Source organism: Populus alba, chromosome 14 (genome assembly GCF_005239225.2).
Source record: "Populus alba chromosome 14, ASM523922v2, whole genome shotgun sequence".
Classification (NCBI taxonomy): domain Eukaryota; kingdom Viridiplantae; phylum Streptophyta; class Magnoliopsida; order Malpighiales; family Salicaceae; genus Populus; species Populus alba.
This window is the reverse complement of record NC_133297.1, coordinates 3069311-3092394: the sequence shown is the minus strand read 5'-3', so window position 1 is coordinate 3092394 and position 23084 is coordinate 3069311.

Genomic DNA, 23084 nt, shown 5'->3' with positions numbered 1-23084 from the left:
TTCAATATAGACGTGGGTCCTGATCGGTTAAGCTTGCAAGCTATGGAGAAGAACAACAAGGAATCCATAAGAGAATATGCCCGGAGATGGAGCGAGGTAGCTGCACAAGTTAATCCTCCCATGTTGGAAAAAGAGATGATCAGTTTATTTTTCCAATACATTTAAAGCTCCGTACTTTGAATACTTGGTTTAGAAGCTCTGCACAACATTTCACTGACCTGGTTATTATAGCTGAGAGGATTGAACAAGCCATTGGGTTAGGTAAGATTGCTAACCCGACTAAGAAGAACGGTTTCACTGAAGGTGGTTGCCAAGACACTTATCGTTTCCTATAGCTAATTCCTTCACACCGACTCCCAGAAATCAACTATTTTTGAAGATAAAGCTATGGTGATAAATAGGTCGAGAATGGTCTACATGTGACTGAAACTAAGTGTTGAAGAGATGCCCTTGTCAAGGAGAATGAATGATTGAAAGATTCCTGAAAATTCCAAATGAATGATCGTTAAATGTTTAGCCCTTTTATGTGTTATCATGCCAATATTCATGTTGGCATAAGTTCTTTTTGTTGAAACTTCTTTTCCAAAGCTTCAATGAAATAATGAGTTTCTCATTCAATTGTGTTTGCGACCAATCATTATTTATCTTCTTAAGAGAGTTTTCTTATAAGGACTCACGAATACACTTTTGAAGCCTCGCGTGATCTCATAGACGTAATTTCATCTCTTGTACCAAAATTCATTTCCCTATTGGAGTTTTGAAAAATTGATCTGGTATTTTGATTTCAATAATAATTTGATGTTCTTTCAAAAATGATATTTTTAACATTCTACTTGTAGAATGACAATTGAATCAAGCAACTCCATCATTGAGGTGACTAAATTATAAACCAAAAAAAAAAAAAAAAAAAAAACAAATGAATAAACACCCTTACCCATGACTCTTGAATCATTTGTTTTAAATATATGAATAATGGTATGTAGTACACTCGTTGCTCATGATCCATGAAATGCATCTTTGTAAAGACCAAACCATCACACTGGATGAGGTCAAAGTTTATTGATCTTAACTGCTTGCGCTTGAAATGAGGAAAGGCCATCTTTGTTATTCCTTTCACATTCTGAAATAAGTACATCCCTTGCTATCCCTTTTTGAGCCTGAATAATTTTTCTTTCATGAAAAAATCCCGACTAGGATCACACCCCACACTGGGGGGGCAAGAGAAAATTTCAATGAGAAAAGTGAAAAAGCTACAAGAAAGCCAAAAAAAGCATAAGAGCTCAAGAAACTCAAATGCTAGGGGGCATGCCCAAATCACTAGAAAACGTGACATCCAAAATTAAAGTGGGTATGCCCTAGCAAAGCAATAAAAAAGAAGAAGCAACAAATCAAAGAAGTGCGACAAAAGAAAATATGAATGACGTCAAGAGTCAAATTGTTGATAGTGATCCTTGGTCTTTGAAACCCTGAAACACTCTTTGAGCCTTATGAATCCTTTTCTTTCATAGCCAGAAACCACATCCTACGTTACATGCCTATAGAAGTCCTTTCTAATCAAGCATCCAAGCGACCCTAGAACAATAAACAATGCTCTCAAATGCAAAAGAATACTTTTTCAATAAGATTCATGACATCGAGAATTAAACTACTCATTATTATTCATGCTGATAAAAATGAATGATTCAAAAAGAGACAAATTTTTCTCATACAAAACCTCGAGCTTTTTTCTCGAGCCCTTCACTTTGAAACAAAAGGTCATCTCATGACGTATTTTCACTAAAGATCTCATTCCCAACAAGAGCAAAATAACCTTTTTTTCCAAGAAAGAAAATAGCCAAAGAGTTGTAAGATTTCAAAAGCAAATTGTTTTAGATTCATATCAAAATAATTTTTGTTTTCAAAATGCAAGATCAAGATTTCAAGATTCATTCTAGACCCACATTCCTTCACCAAAATGAACAAAAAAAGAATGAGAAAATGGTCTTTTAAAAACCATTATTTGTCTAAGTCGCTGACAAAGCACACTTGGGGGCAATGGCACCAGTACAGGGGGCAGCATTGTATTTTCTCTTCTAGAAAAGAGAGAGGAATATTTCTTACAACAAGAACAAGAGGGCATTTTGGTTTACGAAAGACAATTTGATCCTTTCTGCAAGTGACACCGATTGTTTTTATCAAATGAAACGAGGGGCAATGAATAAGTCCTCTCAAATTATTTGACAAGTCAGAAATCTTCAGCAAAATAAATGGGTCGTGATGGGCACCACAAAGGCTGAGTTGTGTGAACAAATCTGGAGATAGACTTACATGGGCCAACTCAAGTGGGCTAGAAGCCAAGCGACAAAGATGACCCAAATCAGAATTGGCAAGTCCTCATCAGTCAAGCAACGAGAAGACTAAGAAGAAATGGGGGCCTATATTTCAAAAACAGGTAAAAGATGCATGTATATCATCTAAAATTTGAGACATTGGACAATGAGTTTCACAAATTTTGTATGAGAAATTTATGGTTTGAATCCATCAAGTGGAAAGGCCAACTTGAAATGGCCCAAAGAACAAAATTGTTGTTGGAAATGTTTTTGAGAATTTTTCAACATGGGAAGGCCGGCCCATAAGAAATAGGCCATCTGAAAAATCTTCGTGCTTTTCTTCCTCTCGAGTGCTTTGAAGCACCTGCTTTCCTTTTCAAGTGCTTTGAGCATTCAACCTTCCTTCTTCGAGCGCCTTTGAGCCCTCGCTTTCTCCTTCGAGAGCCTTTAAGCACTTGCCTTCCTTTTCGAGCGCCTCTGAGCCCTCGCTTTCCTCTTCGAGTGCCTTTGAGCACTCGCTTTCCTTTTTGAGTACCTTTGAGCACTCGCTTTCTTCTTGGAGCGCCTTTGAGCCCTCGCTTCCTCTTCGGAGCGCCTTTGAGCCCTCTTCCAGTACATTTAAGCACTCCATTTCCTCTTCAAGTGCCTTGAGCACTCGCTTTCCCCTTCAAGTGCCTTTGGAGCACTCGATTTTCCCCTTCAAGTGCCTTTCAGCACCAGTGCCTTTAAGCACTCGCTTTCCCTTTCAAGTGCCTATTGAGCAACCAAGTGCCTGTGAGCACTCGCTTTCCCCTTCAAGTGCTTTTTGAGCACTCGCTTTCCCACTTCAAGTGCCTTTGAGCAACCAGTGCCCTCTGAGCACTCGCTTCCCTTCAAGTGCCTCTGAGCACTAGTGCTCTGAGCATGATGTGTTTTACTCGAAAAAACTAATATATTAATATTATTTAATAACACTACATAAATGTAGAAAGATATCGCATGATGACGTAGCATTTGTGGAATTTTGATCGCAATTCCAATAATAAAGATATTATAATTTTTATTATTTAATAACACTACATAAATTTTATAGAAATTCCAGTTTTTGTTGTTGCGTGCTTAAGAAACCATAGAAAAATATAGTCCTTGTTAGATAGATTTCGTATATAATAACATTGCACATAGTTTAATGGAATAATAAAAAATATTTGATATCAATATTATTTATTTCATGATGTAATAATAATAGTTAAAATCTACAATATTTAAATTTAAAATAATTAATATTAATATATATATATATATATTTTTTTTAATTATTTTATAACCTCAATTTGAAAAATATTTTTTTAACACAAACATAATTAAACTACTTTTTGTTCAACCTCAATTTCAACCACAGTTTTAACCAAACATATATTTTTTCAAACACAACCTCAACTAAAAATACTTTTTATAAAACAACTTTTTTAAACCACAACCACAACAGCAACCGCAATACCAAACACACCCGAATCCATTTTAATTGAGGCGGCTACTTTTTTCCATATAAAAAAAGATATTTAAACCTACGACTGTTGAGGAACTGAGGTACAATGAAAAGGTTTACTTACAATAAACTTGTCCGTGGAGTTGTGTATTGGAAAGTAATTCCGCGATTGATGAAGATAATCTCACTTCTTTGTTTTATTCCTTGTGCCCGTAATATATATATAGGATGGCGGCTGAATTTCTTCGTTTAAATATATATTTTGTGGCAGAAATCTCCAAAAAAGAAATCCTTAATTTTCTACTCATGTTCGTGATACCACTTGAAAGTCTTCATATCCATTTAATCGAGCGGCTACTTTTTCCATATAAAAAGGATATTTAACCTACGACTGTTGAGGACTGAGGTACAATGAAAAGGTTTTTACAATAAACTTGTCCGTGGAGTTGTGTATTGGAAAGTAATTCCGCGATTGATGAAGACTAATCTCACTTCTTTGTCTTTATTCCTTGTGCCCGTAATATATATATATAGATGGCGGCTGATTTCTTCGTTTAAATATATATTTTGTGCAGAAATCTCCAAAAAAAAGAAATCCTTAATTTTCTACTCATGTTCGTAATACCACTTGAAAGTCTTCGTGGCTGTTTGGCACTGTGGTTGCGGCTGCGGCTGATAATAAAAGCAAGACTGAGGTTTTTGGTAATCTCAAACCACATTTTTATTTCGCATGGGACCACTCAAAACTGAGGTTGGACCTCAGTTTGTGAAAAGTAATTCACACCTGCTTTTCACTCCATGCTCTCCTCTCACCGACAGTTTTTTCATGTAACAAAAAACAGCTAACAGCTTTCCACTATGTTTGATTAAAGTAAAATCCATAAAGCCATCCTAGCACAAGCTGTGTTCAAGCACTTCTTGGATGAAATGGACTGGCCTTTCGCGGGAAAGATTGGACCTTGTGAAGTGGAATCAGCTCCAAAAATTCTGCTATCTGTAAGAATAAAAGAGGTGTTGATGTTTGAATCACAGTTGATAAGGTAGTTGTCTGTAGAAGTGAAAGAGATGGAGAAAGAGACGAGGGAGAGCAAAAGAAGTGTTTTGGTTTCCATTGAAGCAGGTTTTTTGAGGTTTAATCAAGAGATATTAATGAAATTGTAATTTACTTGTGAAATAATATATATTTTTTTTTAAATTAATTTAAGATGAATTAAATTTACTCGTACTGTATTCTCAATTTTATTCCTGATAATATTTTTACTTAATTTTATTACACGCTTGAAAAATCATGAAAACTGTAGTTCTTGTTGAATGATTTTTGTACGTAATGAAATTGTAATTTTTTTAAAAAAAGTTGTGTTTTACTCGAAAAACTAATATTTAATATTATTTAATAACACTACATAAATTAGAAAGATATCGCATAATGACGTAGCATTTGTGGAATTTGATCGCAATTCCAATAATAAAGATATTATAATTTTTATTATTTAATAACACTACATAAATTTAGAAAATTTAGTTTTTTGTTGTTGCGCGCTTAAGAAACCATAGAAAATATAGTCCATTGTTAGATAGATTTCGTATATAATGACTGTCATAACCCAATTTTTGACCATTTTTATTATTATTTTTTTATATTTATTGAAAAAGGATAAAAAAAATTGATTGATGAAAAAAATAATAATGATGATGAAAAAAAACAAGTAAAATGAAATAAACGAAGAATGAATTAAATTTTGGGTTAAGGGCAATATGAATGGAAGTTTTGGGGTTTAATTAAACTTTGAAATTAATTTAATTAAGCTTGGAAATTAAATTTAATTAATCCAATTAAGGGTTTAATTGGAGAATTGATAAATTTGAAGACTTAATTAAGCTTGGAATTGATTTAATTCATCCAATCAAGGATTTAATTGGAGAATTAATAAGTTTTGAGACTTAATTAAGCTTGGAATTAATTTAATTAAGGGTTTAATTGGAGAATTGATAAGTTTTAGACTTAATTGGACTTTGGATTTAATTAAATTAATGAAATCAGGGACTTAATTGAAGAAATAGCAAAGTTTGGTGTTAATTGGGGACACGATTGAAGCAGATTAAAGTCTAAGGACTAACTTGAAAAAGGCGCCGAAATGCAGGGAAAATTACGGTTTTAAACCAGGGGCTTAATTACAAAACTTTTAAAACTTCAAGGGCCAAAACGCAAATAATCATTAAACATGAAAACGGCGTCGTTTCAAGGGAACTGTTCGTTCTTCTTCCGCTCACCAAACCAGAGAAACGGGCGCCCCTGCCATCACTGCTCCTGCAATAAATGGTTTTGAGTCTTCATTACCAATGGAAACGCATGCCATTCGCCGACTATAAGAAACCAGAGAAGGGATGCGCAGAGGCGGGGGGAGAGGGTTGAATCACAGAACCGAAAAGGGGGGAAGACAAGGAAAAAGAGCCACAAACAGGGGCAGAAAAACTGGAGCAAGGATGACAGAACCGAGGGGCTGAGGGGAGGAAAAACCCAGACGAAAAGGACGGGGAAGAAACAGAACCCCAATTGGAAAGCACAGACCAAAAGCTTTCTTTCCAAACACGATCTCAAAAAAAGAAAAACCACAGGAGGAAGAAACAGCGACCGAAACCAGAGGGAACAGGGGCCGAGAACCGGAGACAAAAACGGAGAGGCAGGTAACGAAACAGGGAGAACGAACAGAGGGAAGCGCACTGGACTGGGAAACCCAGGAGACACACAAAAAAAGAAACAGGGCAGAGGAAAGTCACCGAGACCGTTGCTACTACCTTCGGCGTATCCGAAACTGGAGAAAAGAACAAAGGAGAAAACACCGAGGAGCACGGGAACGAACCATTCGCAGAATAACAAGAACGAAGCAGGGCGAAGGAGAAAGGCGCTCAGCAGACCAGGTCAGTAACCTTTTCTTCTTGCATTATTTCGGTTGATTAGCATTTGCACTGTGCAAGTGAATTTTAATTCACTTGCACAGTGCAGCAACACGCGTGGCTTGTCGCACGCGTGTTGCTTTTGCTCGGCCAGGTCACTGGCTTGGCTAGTGACCGGGCCGGGCTGGCTGGGTCCAGCCCCGCCCATGTGGGCTGAGCTGGGCCCAGCCCAAAAAAAAATTATAAAAAAAATAAAATAAAAACAGAAAAAATAAAAAATGTGTATGCATGAATAAAAATAATGTAAATTTATTGGTTTATTCACTGACGCCAGAGTCAGGAATAAAAATACCGGTTTAAATTTATATTATTTTTATTCGTTGTATTTTATTTTATTTAGCTAGAAAAATAAAAAATGTGTGCATGCGTAAAAATAAATTTATTTTTATTTATTTATTCACTAGCGCTAGAGTAAGAAAAAATATCGATCTAATTTTATTTTTCGTAGCTACGAATTTTTACCAACGCCAGAGTTGGAATTATTCGAGCTCGAATATTCACTGACGCCAGAGTCGAGAATATTATAAACAAATCATCATAGCATAAATTAATAAATATTTGGCAATTTAAGACAAAACCAACAATGCAGTCTGTCTTAGGCAGAACGTTTAAGGGGTGATAATATCTTTCCTTTTACGTAACCAATCCTGAGCCATAGAATCTCTGTTGACCAGTTAGGGTTCCTAGTGACCATAATACTAGGGTGGCGACTCCTCAAACAAGACATTTTTCCTAAAAGAACCGGATGCCAGAAATCTGTTCTTTTTCCATAATAATTCAGAGAATTATTTTTTAGGGCCGCCGCGATGTCGGGTGCGACAGAATGGCGACTCCACAGGGGACTTAGGATTAAGCTTTGTCTTTTTGTCTTATTATTGCTATTTTTTTATTATTTATTTGTTTTTTGTTGTGTTTATTTGTTTATTTTTCCTGCATTTACTGCTTTAGCATGCATCCTTGTTTATGTTGCCATGCATCACTTTGAGAGCACACACTTTGCAACCTAGGATAAGTGGGAAAGTAACGGTACCCCAATGGCTTTAGCCTGGGTAAGACTCGTGAAACCATCCAACTCTCGCTTGATTGTTTACTTGGAAGTGGTTGATATGCCAAACTGATATTACTCAGGGCCTCTATCTTCACACTACTTGTAAGCCTCATATCGACCTTTCATGGACGATCACTGAGCATGCGAGAGACCCTTTGAAACTAGATAATGACCAACCCCTTGATGCACTCAGTAATTAGGATCTTCCAATTAGGTTGTCACCCGGTGAAGGGCAAGTTCACATTTCATACACATTTTTTTATTATTGCTTTAGCATTTTTGCATAATTGCATGATTTACATTTAGTAGGTTGAAATATAGGTCCCCCATTGAAACTCATTTATAACACTCGTTCGAGAAAAAGACAAATGAAAAATGAAGAAAGAGCCCAGTTGGAAGCCCAACATCAAAAAGAGGTGGATAATCTTAAAGAAGAAGTCGCAAGGCTTACTAGTCTACTCGAGCAAGCCTTGAGAGATAAATCCAGAAAAGGAACACTTATAGCTCAGCCTGAAGATATGAATGTAACTCATTTCGATCCACATAATCTGGGGGCAAGTAGGATGTCATCTGAATTTCAACAAGCTATGCATTTCCAGCCAGCATACCCTTCAAGAATTTCATCTACCACTGATTCCACCGAGAAAGAATCTCAAAAGGGCAAGATGGTGAAAGAAGAGGATTGGGAAAAATGGACTACCCTAGAGAAGAGAATAAGGGCAGTTGAGGGAAACCATTTGTGTGACCTGGTGAAAGCTGTCAATATGTGTTTGGTGCCCAACGTTGTCATTCCCAAAAAGTTTAGAGTGCCAGAATTTGTCAAATATACGGGAACTCAATGCCCTATGACTCATCTCAAAGCATACTGCAACAAAATGGCTGAGGTGGTTGATGATGAGAAACTGCTGATTCATTTTTTCAAGACAGCTTGAGTGACGCTGCCCTCACTTGGTATATGTGGTTAGACAATACCAAGGTTAAAAAATGGAAGGACTTAGTTGATGCCTTCATGAGGCAATATAAGTTCAATATAGACGTGGGTCCTGATCGGTTAAGCTTGCAAGCTATGGAGAAGAACAACAAGGAATCCATAAGAGAATATGCCCGGAGATGGAGCGAGGTAGCTGCACAAGTTAATCCTCCCATGTTGGAAAAAGAGATGATCAGTTTATTTTCCAATACATTTAAAGCTCCGTACTTTGAATACTTGGTTAGAAGCTCTGCACAACATTTCACTGACCTGGTTATTATAGCTGAGAGGATTGAACAAGCCATTGGGTTAGGTAAGATTGCTAACCCGACTAAGAAGAACGGTTTCACTGAAGGTGGTTGCCAAGACACTTATCGTTCCTATAGCTAATTCCTTCACACCGACTCCCAGAAATCAACTATTTTGAAGATAAAGCTATGGTGATAATAGGTCGAGAATGGTCTACATGTGACTGAAACTAAGTGTTGAAGAGATGCCCTTGTCAAGGAGAATGAATGATTGAAAGATTCCTGAAAATTCCAATGAATGATCGTTAAATGTTTAGCCCTTTTATGTGTTATCATGCCAATATTCATGTTGGCATAAGTTCTTTGTTGTGAAACTTCTTTTCCAAAGCTTCAATGAAATAATGAGTTTCTCATTCAATTGTGTTTGCGACCAATCATTATTTATCTTCTTAAGAGAGTTTTCTTATAAGGACTCACGAATACACCTTTGAAGCCTCGCGTGATCTCATAGACGTAATTCATCTCTTGTACCAAAATTCATTTCCCTATTGGAGTTTTGAAAAATTGATCTGGTATTTTGATTTCAATAATAATTTGATGTTCTTTCAAAAATGATATTTTTAACATTCTACTTGTAGAATGACAATTGAATCAAGCAACTCCATCATTGAGGTGACTAAATTATAAACCAAAAAAAAAAAAAAAACAAATGAATAAACACCCTTACCCCATGACTCTTGAATCATTTGTTTTTAAATATATGAATAATGGTATGTAGTACACTCGTTGCTCATGATCCATGAAATGCATCTTTGTAAAGACCAAACCATCACACTGGATGAGGTCAAAGTTTATTGATCTTAACTGCTTGCGCTTGAAATGAGGAAAGGACATCTTTGTTATTCCTTTCACATTCTGAAATAAGTACATCCTTGCTATCCCTTTTTGAGCCTGAATAATTTTTCTTTCATGAAAAAATCCCGACTAGGATCACACCCACACTGGGGGGGCAAGAGAAAATTTCAATGAGAAAAGTGAAAAAGCTACAAGAAAGCCAAAAAAAGCATAAGAGCTCAAGAAACTCAAATGCTAGGGGGCATGCCCAAATCACTAGAAAACGTGACATCCAAAATTAAAGTGGGTATACCCTAGCAAAGCAATAAAAAAGAAGAAGCAACAAATCAAAGAAGTGCGACAAAAGAAAATATGAATGACGTCAAGAGTCAAATTGTTGATAGTGATCCTTGGTCTTTGAAACCCTGAAACACTCTTTGAGCCTTATGAATCCTTTTCTTTCATAGCCAGAAACCACATCCTACGTTACATGCCTATAGAAGTCCTTTCTAATCAAGCATCCAAGCGACCTAGAACAATAAACAATGCTCTCAAAATGCAAAGAGTACTTTTTCATAAGATTCATGACATCGAGAATAAACTACTCATTATTATTCATGCTGATAAAAATGAATGATTCAAAAAGAGACAATTTTTTCTCATACAAAACCTCGAGCTTTTTCTCGAGCCCTTCACTTTGAAACAAAAGGTCATCTCATGACGTATTTTCACTAAAGATCTCATTCCCAAACAAGAGCAAATAACCTTTTTTTCCAAGAAAGAAAATAGCCAAAGAGTTGTAAGATTTCAAAAGCAAATTGTTTTAGATTCATATCAAAATAATTTTTGTTTTCAAAATGCAAGATCAAGATTTCAAGATTCATTCTAGACCCACATTCCTTCACCAAAATGAACAAAAAAGAAACTGAGAAAATGGTCTTTTAAAACCATTATTTGTCTAAGTCGCTGACAAAGCACACTTGGGGGCAATGACCAGTACAAGGGGGCAGCATTGTATTTTCTCTTCTAGAAAAAGAGAGGAATATTTCTTACAACAAGACAAGAGGGCATTTTGGTTTACGAAAGACAATTTGATCCTTTCTGCAAGTGACACCGATTGTTTTTATCAATGAAACGAGGGGCAATGAATAAGTCCTCTCAAATTATTTGACAAGTCAGAAATCTTCAGCAAAATAAATGGGTCGTGATGGGCACCACAAAGGCTGAGTTGTGTGAACAAATCTGGAGATAGACTTACATGGGCCAACTCAAGTGGGCTAGAAGCCAAGCGACAAAGATGACCCAAATCAGAATTGGCAAGTCCTCATCAGTCAAGCAACGAGAAGACTAAGAAGAAATGGGGGCCTATATTTCAAAACAGGTAAAGATGCATGTATATCATCTAAAATTTGAGACATTGGACAATGAGTTTCATAAATTTTGTATGAGAAATTTATGGTTGAATCCATCAAGTGGAAGGCCAACTTGAAATGGCCAAAGAACAAAATTGTTGTTGGAAATGTTTTTGAGAATTTTTCAACATGGGAAGGCCGCCCATAAGAAATAGGCCATCTGAAAAATCTTCGTGCTTTTCTTCCTCTTCGAGTGCCTTTGAGCACCTGCTTTCCTTTTCAAGTGCCTTTGAGCATTCACCTTCCTTCTCGAGCGCCTTTGAGCCCTCGCTTTCTCCTTCGAGAGCCTTTAAGCACTTGCCTTCCTTTTCGAGCGCCTCTGAGCCCTCGCTTTCCTCTTCGAGTGCCTTTGAGCACTCGCTTTCCTTTTTGAGTACCTTTGAGCACTCGCTTTCTTCTTGGAGCGCCTTTGAGCCCTCGCTTCTCTTCGAGCGCCTTTGAGCCCTCTTCCAGTACCTTTAAGCACTCCATTTCCTCTTCAAGTGCCTTTGAGCACTCGCTTTCCCCTTCAAGTGCCTTTGAGCACTCGATTTCCCCTTCAAGTGCCTTTCAGCACCAGTGCCTTTAAGCACTCGCTTTCCCTTTCAAGTGCCTTTGAGCACCAGTGCCTGTGAGCACTCGCTTTCCCCTTCAAGTGCTTTTGAGCACTCGCTTTCCCCTTCAAGTGCCTGTGAGCACCAGTGTCTCTGAGCACTCGCTTTCCCTTCAAGTGCCTCTGAGCACTAGTGCCTCTGAGCATGATGTGTTTTACTCGAAAAACTAATATTTAATATTATTTAATAACACTACATAAATTAGAAAGATATCGCATGATGACGTAGCATTTGTGGAATTTGATCGCAATTCCAATAATAAAGATATTATAATTTTTATTATTTAATAACACTACATAAATTTAGAAAATTCAGTTTTTGTTGTTGCGTGCTTAAGAAACCATAGAAAATATAGTCCTTGTTAGATAGATTTCGTATATAATAACATTGCACATAGTTTAATGGAATAATAAAAAATATTTGATATCAATATTATTTATTTCATGATGTAATAATAATAGTTAAATCTACAATATTTAAATTTAAAATAATTAATATTAATATATATATATATATATATATATATTTTTAATTATTTTATAACCTCAATTTGAAAAACATTTTTTTAACCAAACATATTAAACTACTTTTTGTTCAACCTCAATTTCAACCACAGTTTTAACCAAACATATATTTTTTCAAACCAACCTCAACTAAAATACTTTTTATAAAACAACTTTTTTAAAACCACAACCACATAAAAAACCTACGAATCCATTTTTAATTGAGGCGGCTACTTTTTTCCATATAAAAGATATTTAACCTAACGACTGTTTGAGGACTGAGGTACAATGAAAAGGTTTTTACAATAAACTTGTCCGTGGAGTTGTGTATTGGAAAGTAATTCCGCGATTGATGAAGACTAATCTCACTTCTTTGTCTTTATTCCTTGTGCCCGTAATATATATATAGATGGCGGCTGATTTCTTCGTTTAAATATATATTTTGTGCAGAAATCTCCAAAAAAGAAATCCTTAATTTTCTACTCATGTTCGTGATACCACTTGAAAGTCTTCATATCCATTTAATCGAGCGGCTACTTTTTCCATATAAAAAGGATATTTAACCTACGACTGTTGAGGACTGAGGTACAATGAAAAGGTTTTTACAATAAACTTGTCCGTGGAGTTGTGTATTGGAAAGTAATTCCGCGATTGATGAAGACTAATCTCACTTCTTTGTCTTTATTCCTTGTGCCCGTAATATATATATATATAGATGGCGGCTGATTTCTTCGTTTAAATATATATTTTGTGCAGAAATCTCAAAAAAAGAAATCCTTAATTTTCTACTCATGTTCGTAATACCTGAAAGTCTTCATATCCATTTAATCGAGGCGGCTACTTTTTCCATATAAAAAAGATATTTAACCTACCGAATGTTGAGGACTGAGGTACAATGAAAAGGTTTTTACAATAAACTTGTCCGCGGAGTTGTGTATTGGAAAGTAATTCCGCGATTGATGAAGACTAATCTCACTTCTTTGTCTTTATTCCTTGTGCCCGTAATATATATATATATTAATGATCATCCCCCAATCTAACTGAAAATGATCACGATAGGTAATATATAAAAATTATAAAAATAATTGTTTTTAAAAATTATTTTTGTTTAGAAATATATTAAAATTATTTTTTTAATTTTAAAAATTATTTTTGTTTAGAAATCAGGGGCTTAATTGCATAAATATTGAAGTTTAATGGCCAATCAGGGACTTAATTGAGGAAATCCGAAACCAAAGATCAAATTGGAAAAGGCACATAAATATAGGGGCTGTAATTAACAAAATCAGGGGCCAAATTGAAGAAATTGAAAGTTTATTGATCAATTAAGGGTCAAATTGCATAAATCAAAGACCAAGGACCAAAGTGGAAAAAGCGGCCAACTATAAGGGCGGCGATTGAAGTTGTGAAGGATGCAATTGAAATGAACAAAAGATAATTGCGGGCTAAATTGAAAATTGACGTGTTTTGGCACCTCGTTTTATTTAAATGAAACGGCCTGTTTTGTCCAAAATGACGCCATTTCATGTTAAAAAATATAAAAGACCAGAACGATGTCGTTTTGAACGACACTGTTCCTTTTCCTTCTTCCCCTGGACATGCAGCAAGGGAATAAAGAAAATTTTGTTTTGCTACCTCTCTCTCTCCCCGCGTGCTCTGCCAAATGCCCAAAGCCTGATGCCCCTTTATAATGAGAAAGCCAGAGGACGTGCCCTGCAAGCCGCGCCAATTGGTCACCTCGCCTGACGTCGTGGCAAGGCAGCAAAGCCCTGCTCCCCATGCGCTGCAATAGGGTGGTGATAGGGACACCCCCGCTCCCCTTTGCCCTATAAGTACCGCACTCAATGCCAACTACTAGAGAGGAGGAACCAAGAGGGAGAGACCAAAAAGAAAGGAATGAAATGGAGAGAGAAAGGAAAGATTAAGGGGAGCTTGAAACCGGGGAGGAAAATTAAAAAAATAAAAAACAAAAACAAAAACAAAACCAAGAGAACAAAAGGGACAACCACTGGTTAACGAAACAAAGAAAGAAAAAATGAAAAACTAGAGGAGAGGGGAAGAGGAAGAATCTCTCTCTCCGCCGCTTGAAACAACAGTAGCCGCTATTGGGAGTCATCGTCCGTGTGTCACGACACCACCACCAGCCTCCACCATAGCACCACCAGCAAAGCAGTCCGGTCAGCAAGCCACCGCCTCCTCCGCGCCAGGTAAGCTCTTCTTCCCCCTCATTGTTTGTGTTTTTGTTGTTTTTTTTTTTCCTGCATGCAGAACGAATAGCGTTCTGCATGCGGGAGGGGAGGGGGGAAATAATTCCCCCTCCCCCATGTCAGTTATATCGCTGGACCAGCTAATTCTAGCCCAGCATTGTTAGTTGTTTTCCTTCTATGGGCCAGGCTGGTTCTGGCCCAAATATCATGTTTGTGGGCCAGACTGATTGGGTGTGGCCCAGACGAAAATTAGAGATTTTGTTGGGCTGAGCTTGGCCCAAACCTTTTTGGGCCGAGTCCGGCCTAGTTAGTTGGGCTGGCCCAGCCCAGCCCACTTATATATATATATATATATATATATATATCCCAAATAAAAAAATAAAAAAAAAAATTCTGAAAAATCCTTAAAAAATTTTGTTGATTTTCCTGCATATTTTTATCAAAATTGCTTAATATTGATTTGTATTTTTATACCGTAAAGATACAAATCCAGTATTAAAATACCTGGTTTTCGTCAAGACATCAAAAAATATAAAATAAAAAAAATGTTTTTGTTTTAATGCATACGGCCTAGTCTCTCCAAAATAAAGAAAAAAAATCATCACATCATATTTTCATACAACAAAAGAAATTTCAAAAAATATATGTATTAGCATGTACTTTAGCTTTAACAACAAGTTTGTTAGAACCACGAGAACTAGGCCACTATTTCAAAAATTCTAAAAAAATCTTTTTGTTTTCTTTTAGTATTTGGGATTATGAATTTATACGTAAAATGTATTCTAATATTAAAAATATAGCTTTCATATAGACGTTAGAACGGTTACGATTTTACCCGATAAGATAAGGACCTTCTTATTGAGGAGGACTTTTCTTGAGCCATAAATAGACCAAGAATTAAAATAGGATAACATTTTAGCTTTTTATCGAACAATCAAACAATGCAGTTTACCTTAGGTAAGGTATATTTGGGGTGCTAATACCTTCCTTTACGCAATCAGTCCCCGTAACCGATCTTTGAGACCAGTTAGGTTTCTAGTGACCAAAATACTAGGTGGCGACTCCCATTCTATTTTTCATCGATAAATTAAAGACAAGAATTTCTTGTCTCCATATATTTTTCAGATAAATATTTACATTTTAGATTTAAAGTGAAAAAAATATTTCGCCACGACGCCACACACGTGTGACAATCGTGATACCACTTGAAAGTCTTCATATCCATTTAATCGAGGCGGCTACTTTTTTCATATAAAAAAGATATTTAACCTACGACTGTTGAGGAGTGAGGTACAATGAAATTTACCATCTTTCAATTGCCTAAACAGTAAATTTTACATTCCAAGCAAAGATGGTAAATTTCTGTTATAATAATTTGCCTCATTTTACATACAACCATTAAGATTTGAGAATAATACAAATCATAATTTGAGATTTCATCTCTCCAAAATATAATTTATATTATTATTTAACACATTTTCTTAAATAAAAACTCTTTAAACTTCAAATTTACACATGTCTATACTATAACATGTTATTAATTAGATTTTAATTAGTAATTAGATTTTAATTAGCTTTCACAACCACAAGGTATAAAGAATAGCCTCTGATTGTCCGAGGGCCTGGTGATGGGGCTCAAGTAATAGCTGGTGGAATATTCAGCGACATATTTCGACTGGCCTCTTATCTTGGATCTCCATTGTCGCACGTCAAAAAATCCGCGCGGCATCGGCTGGCGATTTTTCTCGTTTACGTCGTTGTGTTGAATTGGTTCGTTGGAGTCGCCACCTAGTAATTTATTGAAGGCTACTGGGAAACCGGATGTACTGGTCTATCAGAGATCGCGGGTAAGGGACTGGTTGTGGTTAGGGAAGATATTAGCATCCCTAACGCACCCTACCTGAGATAAGCTGCTTCGCGAATTTGATGTGTTAAAGAAGTTTTAATAATTGTCTTTTCATCGGAAATTAGAAATATAACTTACATATAAGTTAATAATTCTTAACTGTGATCCAATTAAAATATTAAATTCTTCTTTAATCCTTGCAATTTTATCATAAAAAAAATATATATAAAACAATTGATAAAACAAATGCAAGCACACACATACACTTTCACTATTTTTTGTTTCTTTTCTTTTCCTTTCCTTTTCTTTTCTTTTACATCCACAATAAAAATAATAAAAAATCAATGCTAAATAAAAATATTACATCAAAAACCATTTAAAATTACAGAACAACCCCTAACACATCCTAAGGCTTCTAGAATATGCAGGAACAGTGCACGTGAACACTGGCGGCGCATCTTCCCACGTGCCACACCGCCACTGGCGGCGCGTGGGTTCACGCGCCACCGCATTCAATGCCTGGAGGTGGATGGATCTGGTCAGCTATCTTCTTCTCTTCCTTTCCTCACCGGCGGTGAAGGTCACCGCCACCTGCAACAAGAGAAAAAACTCACAAACAACAATCCGTTTTAATTTTTCTTTTTGTTACAGATATGCTTCTCTTTGATCTGCTTCTCTGCAGATCAGTTCTTTTCCTTCTTCAGATCAACTTTTCCCCGGGTCAGCCTCTACTTCGGGTGTCAGATCAGGTGGCGCTGTTGGGGTCACTGCTGCTGTCGTCTGTTCGGCGGCTTCGTTGTTGATGGAGATGAAGAGATCGTGGGAGGAGAAGCAGGCGGCCGGCAAGAGGGGAGAGCAAAGGGGGACGGCCCTAGTCTCTGTCCGGCGTGAGGTTGAGCTCGGGCTGTTGAAGCTACGGTGGAGCTGGCGGCTGGTTTGGCTGTTGTTCGTGGTCGATTGCTCTGACCGCTGCTACTGGAGGCCGAACAGAGGTCGTGGGTTTCTGGCAAAGGGAGGGAAGGCTTGTCCAGCCGAAGGTAGAAGAGGATCCAAATCCCAGGGGGTGGCTGTGTGATTTGTTTGTTTCTCAAGGTGAGGAAGGAGATGGGGCTACGGTATGGAGGCTGAGTGGGGAAGATGAAGAGCTGAAATGACAGGGAGGCTAAAGGTTTGAAAGTGGAAGGGGGCGGCCGGTTATGTTTTGTTTTCTTTGGTTCAGGAGACGTCGGCGGCGACGTGGGTGAGGCTGTTTTGAGAAGAAGAAAATGGTGAGCAGTGGCTTCAGATCGAAAAATTGAACCGGAGGGGGCGCGACTTCTTTGGGTAGAATGAGGGAGGTTTTTTTTGTTTTAGGGTTAGGGTTTTTTGTGTTTTTTCTGAGTATGTCAACATTGCCCCCATGTATCAAAATCCCCCCCCCTTTTATGTGAGTTAAAGACCAGTATTTATAGGCAAAATGTTGTTAGGTTTTTCAACTTGGTCCCTCAACTTCTTTCTTTTTTGTAAATTTTGATTTTTCTTATTTTTTTTGTATTTTTTGAAAACAAGCAATATCAACGTCAACTCAATGAGGAAAATCAATGATTTAAAAATGACGCATGAAAAGTTGAACGCGTTCAAAAATCTTTTTGAAAATTTAAATTCTTTTTTAGACGACGCTGAAAATGCTAAAATGACGAGAATATATTAAAAAACATATTTTTTTGGATTTTTTTTTTTCTCATTTTTGAAAAATATATCAAAAACATGGGTCAAAAATTGGGTAGCAACATCCATCATAGCAGCATTGATTTTCTTAGTTATCAGTTGGTCTTGACTCATTTTGCCTTCTTTCTAGTTATGCTTTTCTACAAAGGTAGTGTTATTAGTGCTCGACCTGTCATGCACTGTAATTGTTCTCGTAAAATACGAGCTTAGTTTTGCCAACATATAAACATATGATTGACCTTTCCTTAATTTCTTACATCGGGTCTTTTAGATCATGGAAAGTTGAAAATGTTAAATGTAAGCTTCTACAAATGTTCTCACTCGATATGATTATGAGGTTTCTTGCATTTCATTCTGGAAAAAAAAAATCTTTAATAATTAAATAGTTATGAGCTCAAATCTCATCACTCTCATTCTAATTAATAAAAAATAAGCATAAAGTAGTGTAAGTTTATACAAGTTTCAAGTCCAAAGAGCTTTCACTTGAAGGAGTGTGTTAGTGAGTAATATAAACTATTCTTAAGACTTTACATAATATCTTAAGCTATTGAATTGAATTTGTTCTTTGATATAGTATCATAGTCTTGCTCACCAAATGGTTATAAGTTCGAATCTCACCACCCTCATTCTCTTTTCCAATTAAAATCTAATTACTAATGCAAGATAGTGTGCAACTGTGCAAGTTTCAAGCCCTGCTTAAACTTTTAGGTGAGATGGTTCTTTGACATAGTATCATGGCCTTGATGATCAAAAGATCACAAGTTTAATCTCATCATTCGAATTCTCTCTTTGAATTATTAGCACTTTACGAGGTCTCCTTAAAATAAGTATAAGCAAATTCTAATAACTTTGTGGACTTACGAATATGTATGGATTGATGTAGAGGTACATCCACAATCTCAAACGAAGCTAGATGGATCATAGAGGAGAATAAATCTTCAGGTGTGCCGAAGATTAAAGTGTCAATTACTGCATAATAATTATTTTGAATTGATCGAACATGAGGGGTATTGAAGGCACTAGAAATCTGAGATAATAAATTATTAGTGTTGTTACTCTTTTTTTTTTTAGCCATATGTGCTAATGGAGAAGGTGTATATCCCCTTTAAATTCAAAGCACGAGTTGAGTTCAAGGTTGCCAGGAGATTGACAAAAACAAAGGAAAAGGAAATGTTCTTTCGGACCATGTTCCAGCTAGCATCTGCTCTCCTTATCCTTCCCTTTTGCTGCCAAAATTCTCAAGATTCTTAGGCTAATTAGGAGCCTTTAAAATGCTAAATTTGTTTCTTTTCTATCTAGTCTCTAAGGTTAGATAAATCCCTCAGAAGCTACACTAAAAAAAATCGCTTTGCCGTTGTTGTGATTTTTTTGTTTCAACTTAGGCTTTAATTCTGATCTAGTTCCATACAATATCCGACCATCCCAGCTATATTTTGTCACTCATAACATGTTGAAAATTGACCTACACTTTTATTGGGTCCTAGGGCTCGCTATTTTTATGGCAGACTCTCAGTCAAAGTAGGATGCTTGGCATTGTCAGTTTCCTGATTTAGATAAGAGGATCCTTTTTGACCAACCAGGTTGCAGCCAATTTCTGTTCTGTAAAATGATGTTATCTCATTTTTAATCCTTCATCAAAGTTGTAGTACTGGCCGCATAGATGAATTTGAGCTTTTGAATTGCTTGATTTCGATATCAAGAGCTCAAGATATTCCTGTTTGAATATCTAACGAGAATTTTGCCGCGAACAGGATTCTGGCCAGAGTTGCACTAAAAACTCTGCTTCCATCATGATTTTGCTGGTTTTCATTTTAAGGTTATACTCTTAGTCATATCGGGATATCCGGCATTCGTCAGTTTTCGAATCAGATCAGGAGGCCATTTTTTTTTACCAACTAGATTGCAGCCAATTCTGTTCTGTAAAACGATTTTATCTCACCTTGAATCCTTCATGAAAGTTGTAGTTCTACATGTGTAGATGAATTTGAGTTTCTGAATCGCTTGATTTCAATAACAAAAGCTCAAGATATTCATGTTTTGAATATCTTATGATTCTGCCACAAAAAAAAGTCTGCAGTAAAAATTCTGCCGCGAAAAATTCTGCCGTAAAAAGTTCGCCATTAAGGGAGTTAGTTGCCAAAATAAATTGGAAGAGACTTGGCTGGGTTTTGAAGAAAATAGAAAAAACAGGGAAGAGACCAATAAATGACAGGTCACGATTATACCCATTCGCTAACAACAAACGACCCCGTTTTTCTTTGCTGCATTAATCCTCTTCTTTAGCTATACGGTGCCGTATGAGAACATGCAACCCCATTTTGAATTAATAAGCATGGTACTGTACCCACACCTGCAACCTTTCCCTTCTCTGCAACCTGCTGTTGCTGTTCTTATGAAATCTTTCGTCCTTGTATCCTGCAACCTGGTGCTCAGGACAACCCCTTTGCACGCCAAATGTGCAGCTGCAATGCAGGAGCTCCAGTCCAAGGGAAATGTTTTTGCGCCTCCTCCGTGCCAGCAGCGAATGAGGACATGGAGAGGAGCCTCACGCCATCTAAGGGCTGAAAATTTACCCCTAAGAGAGGGTGGGGGTTGTTCTCCAGTTTGCTTGGCTATATAAGCAAGCTTTGAAAAACCAGAGAGAGAAAAAAAAAAGAGGAGAGAACAGAGGGGGCTACGATAGAAAAACAAAGAGAACGAGAGGAAAAAAAAATCAGCTCCAGTCTATCCTACATTTGTCGAAAAAGAGTTCACCAAACCTACGGGTTTTCTAAAAACTCTTAACGACAAAAGAGGAAGGCTTTCTTTAGTTTCAGAGGCAGAAAAGCAAAGGTTTTCACCTGCCTACACCTCATTCTCGGCATCTGAAATAGCAGCATCAGCAGGTATAGTTCCCAGTCTGCCGTTGCTTTGCTATTATTTAAGCTTGGCATTTGTTGTGTGATTCTTTCCAAAACCTGTTTCATGGTTTGCTAGATGTTCAATTTTATGTTGGTTTGAACAAAAGGATTATGCTTGCCTACTGTCATTGCCATGCTTTACAGTTTGGATTACTTGTATCATTGCAGCTGCGTTTTTCTCTTGATCTTACATTAAGGCTGTATGTTTTTTTTGTTGGTTTATTACTATGAGGGACCGTGAGTTCATGGCCCAGCAGCACCTTCAGATATAGCTGCCAGTTTCTGCTGTAATGAAACTTGGCATCTTTTGCTTGTTTATTTTTAAAAAAAAAACCTGTTCCTTGCTTTGCTCTAGACGTCTAGTTTTTTTTCTTCTTGGCTTGGACAGAAGGTTTTGTGCTTGCCCACTGATGCTTCTAGGATCTTTAGTTAGGTTATTGTTTACGTGCTCTTTTCTTGGTTTATTTCTATGAGAGACCGTGAGCATTTATGGTCTTCATTGCCTCCTCCTCCCTCTGCTGCGAGTGTCTCCTTGCTGGGGAATGTAGCCTAGGAAGGGTGTGGTTAATTTTTAGAAGCGCAGTTTTTTTATGTAGGGAGGAGGAAGAGAAAACAAAGAGATTAGGGGAAAGGTAGAGGGTGAATACGGAGAAGGAAAAAAAGCAATAGAGAAGACAGAGGGAGGAAACAACAAAAGAAAGAAGATCTCGACTGCAATCTATCCTACCTTCCCGAAAATGAGTTTAACAAGCTCTAAAGAGTTTTTAAAAAAAAAACATTCCTAACGGCAAGAATAGGAAGGTTTCCTTGAGGGATCAAAGGTAAAGTAAGGAGGAAATTGCTCGGCGGTTTGTGCACCATTTTCTTGGTTCTGTGAGCAGGTACTGCAGAATGTCGCAGGGGAAGCAGTTTTGATTCTAAACAAAGTGTTGGGAAGAGAAGGAAGTATATAACGTAAGGGAAGTTTTGGGGAGGAGAAAATAAAAGGGCATCAGGAAGGTTTCCTTTTCAGGAGGGGCTTCGTTTTTTTACAGACTCTCAGATCACATTTTTTTTCTTTTACAGGATAGCTAGCCGTTGGTTTTCTTTAGTTTAGTCTTTAATACATGGTATAAAAGCATGCTCCCTCAGGTTTCTTTATTTTCGCAAGCATGACAGTCTTCAGGATTAGGAAAACAGAGTATGAGTCGCGGGGCACCGATACTGACATAGGATTTTAAGTTTAAAATGTTCCTTTCAAAACTTTGGTTGACAAGTTTATTCTTGTTATGGTTCAATAACTGTAACTGTGATGATAGTGGATTGTCGTGATTAACCGTTGTTTTGAGTCCGAAATGTTAATTTCAGAACTTTGGTCTCTCATGTGGCGAACTTATTTTTAGGACGTTTTACTAGCTTCAATTGTGATGTTTGCATTTAATTGTTATGATAAATAATTTTTTTCGTTATAATATAAAAATGTTTTTGTGTGTTACATACGGCCAATACCCTAATATATTTTAAATTTTCCTTCTAAAAGAGAAAAAAACAAATATTCAAGATTTCAAAAAAAATGTGTTTCAACATGGATTTCTTAAACACAAAAATATTATTTTTTTGCATTTTGGATTTTACAACGTGTTTGTAAATTACAAAGGGTGTTGGCCAATATTCCAAAAATATAAAAATCTTATTTTTTGGAATTTGTTTTTATTCACTATTAATGTTCGGATAAAAAAGTCCCGAATGGGGTAAATATCCAAAATATTATTAGGAATAATTTGTTATTATTCACTATTAATATATGGGTAAAAAATCCAAAAAGGATAAATATCTGAAATATTATTAGGAATAATTAATTTTTTTATTATTCATTATTAATGTTGAGATAAAGAAACCTCAAAAGGGTTTAATATTCAAAATATTATTGGAAATAATTCATCATTGTTCACTATTAATATTTAGATAAAGAAACCCCAAGTGGTAAATATCAAAATATCTTTTCTAGGAATAACAAGTCATTATCCCTTAATAATATAAGGGCAAATAAACCTATGAAAGGTAAATATCTGAAATATTGTTAATAGGAATACAACTTGTTTATT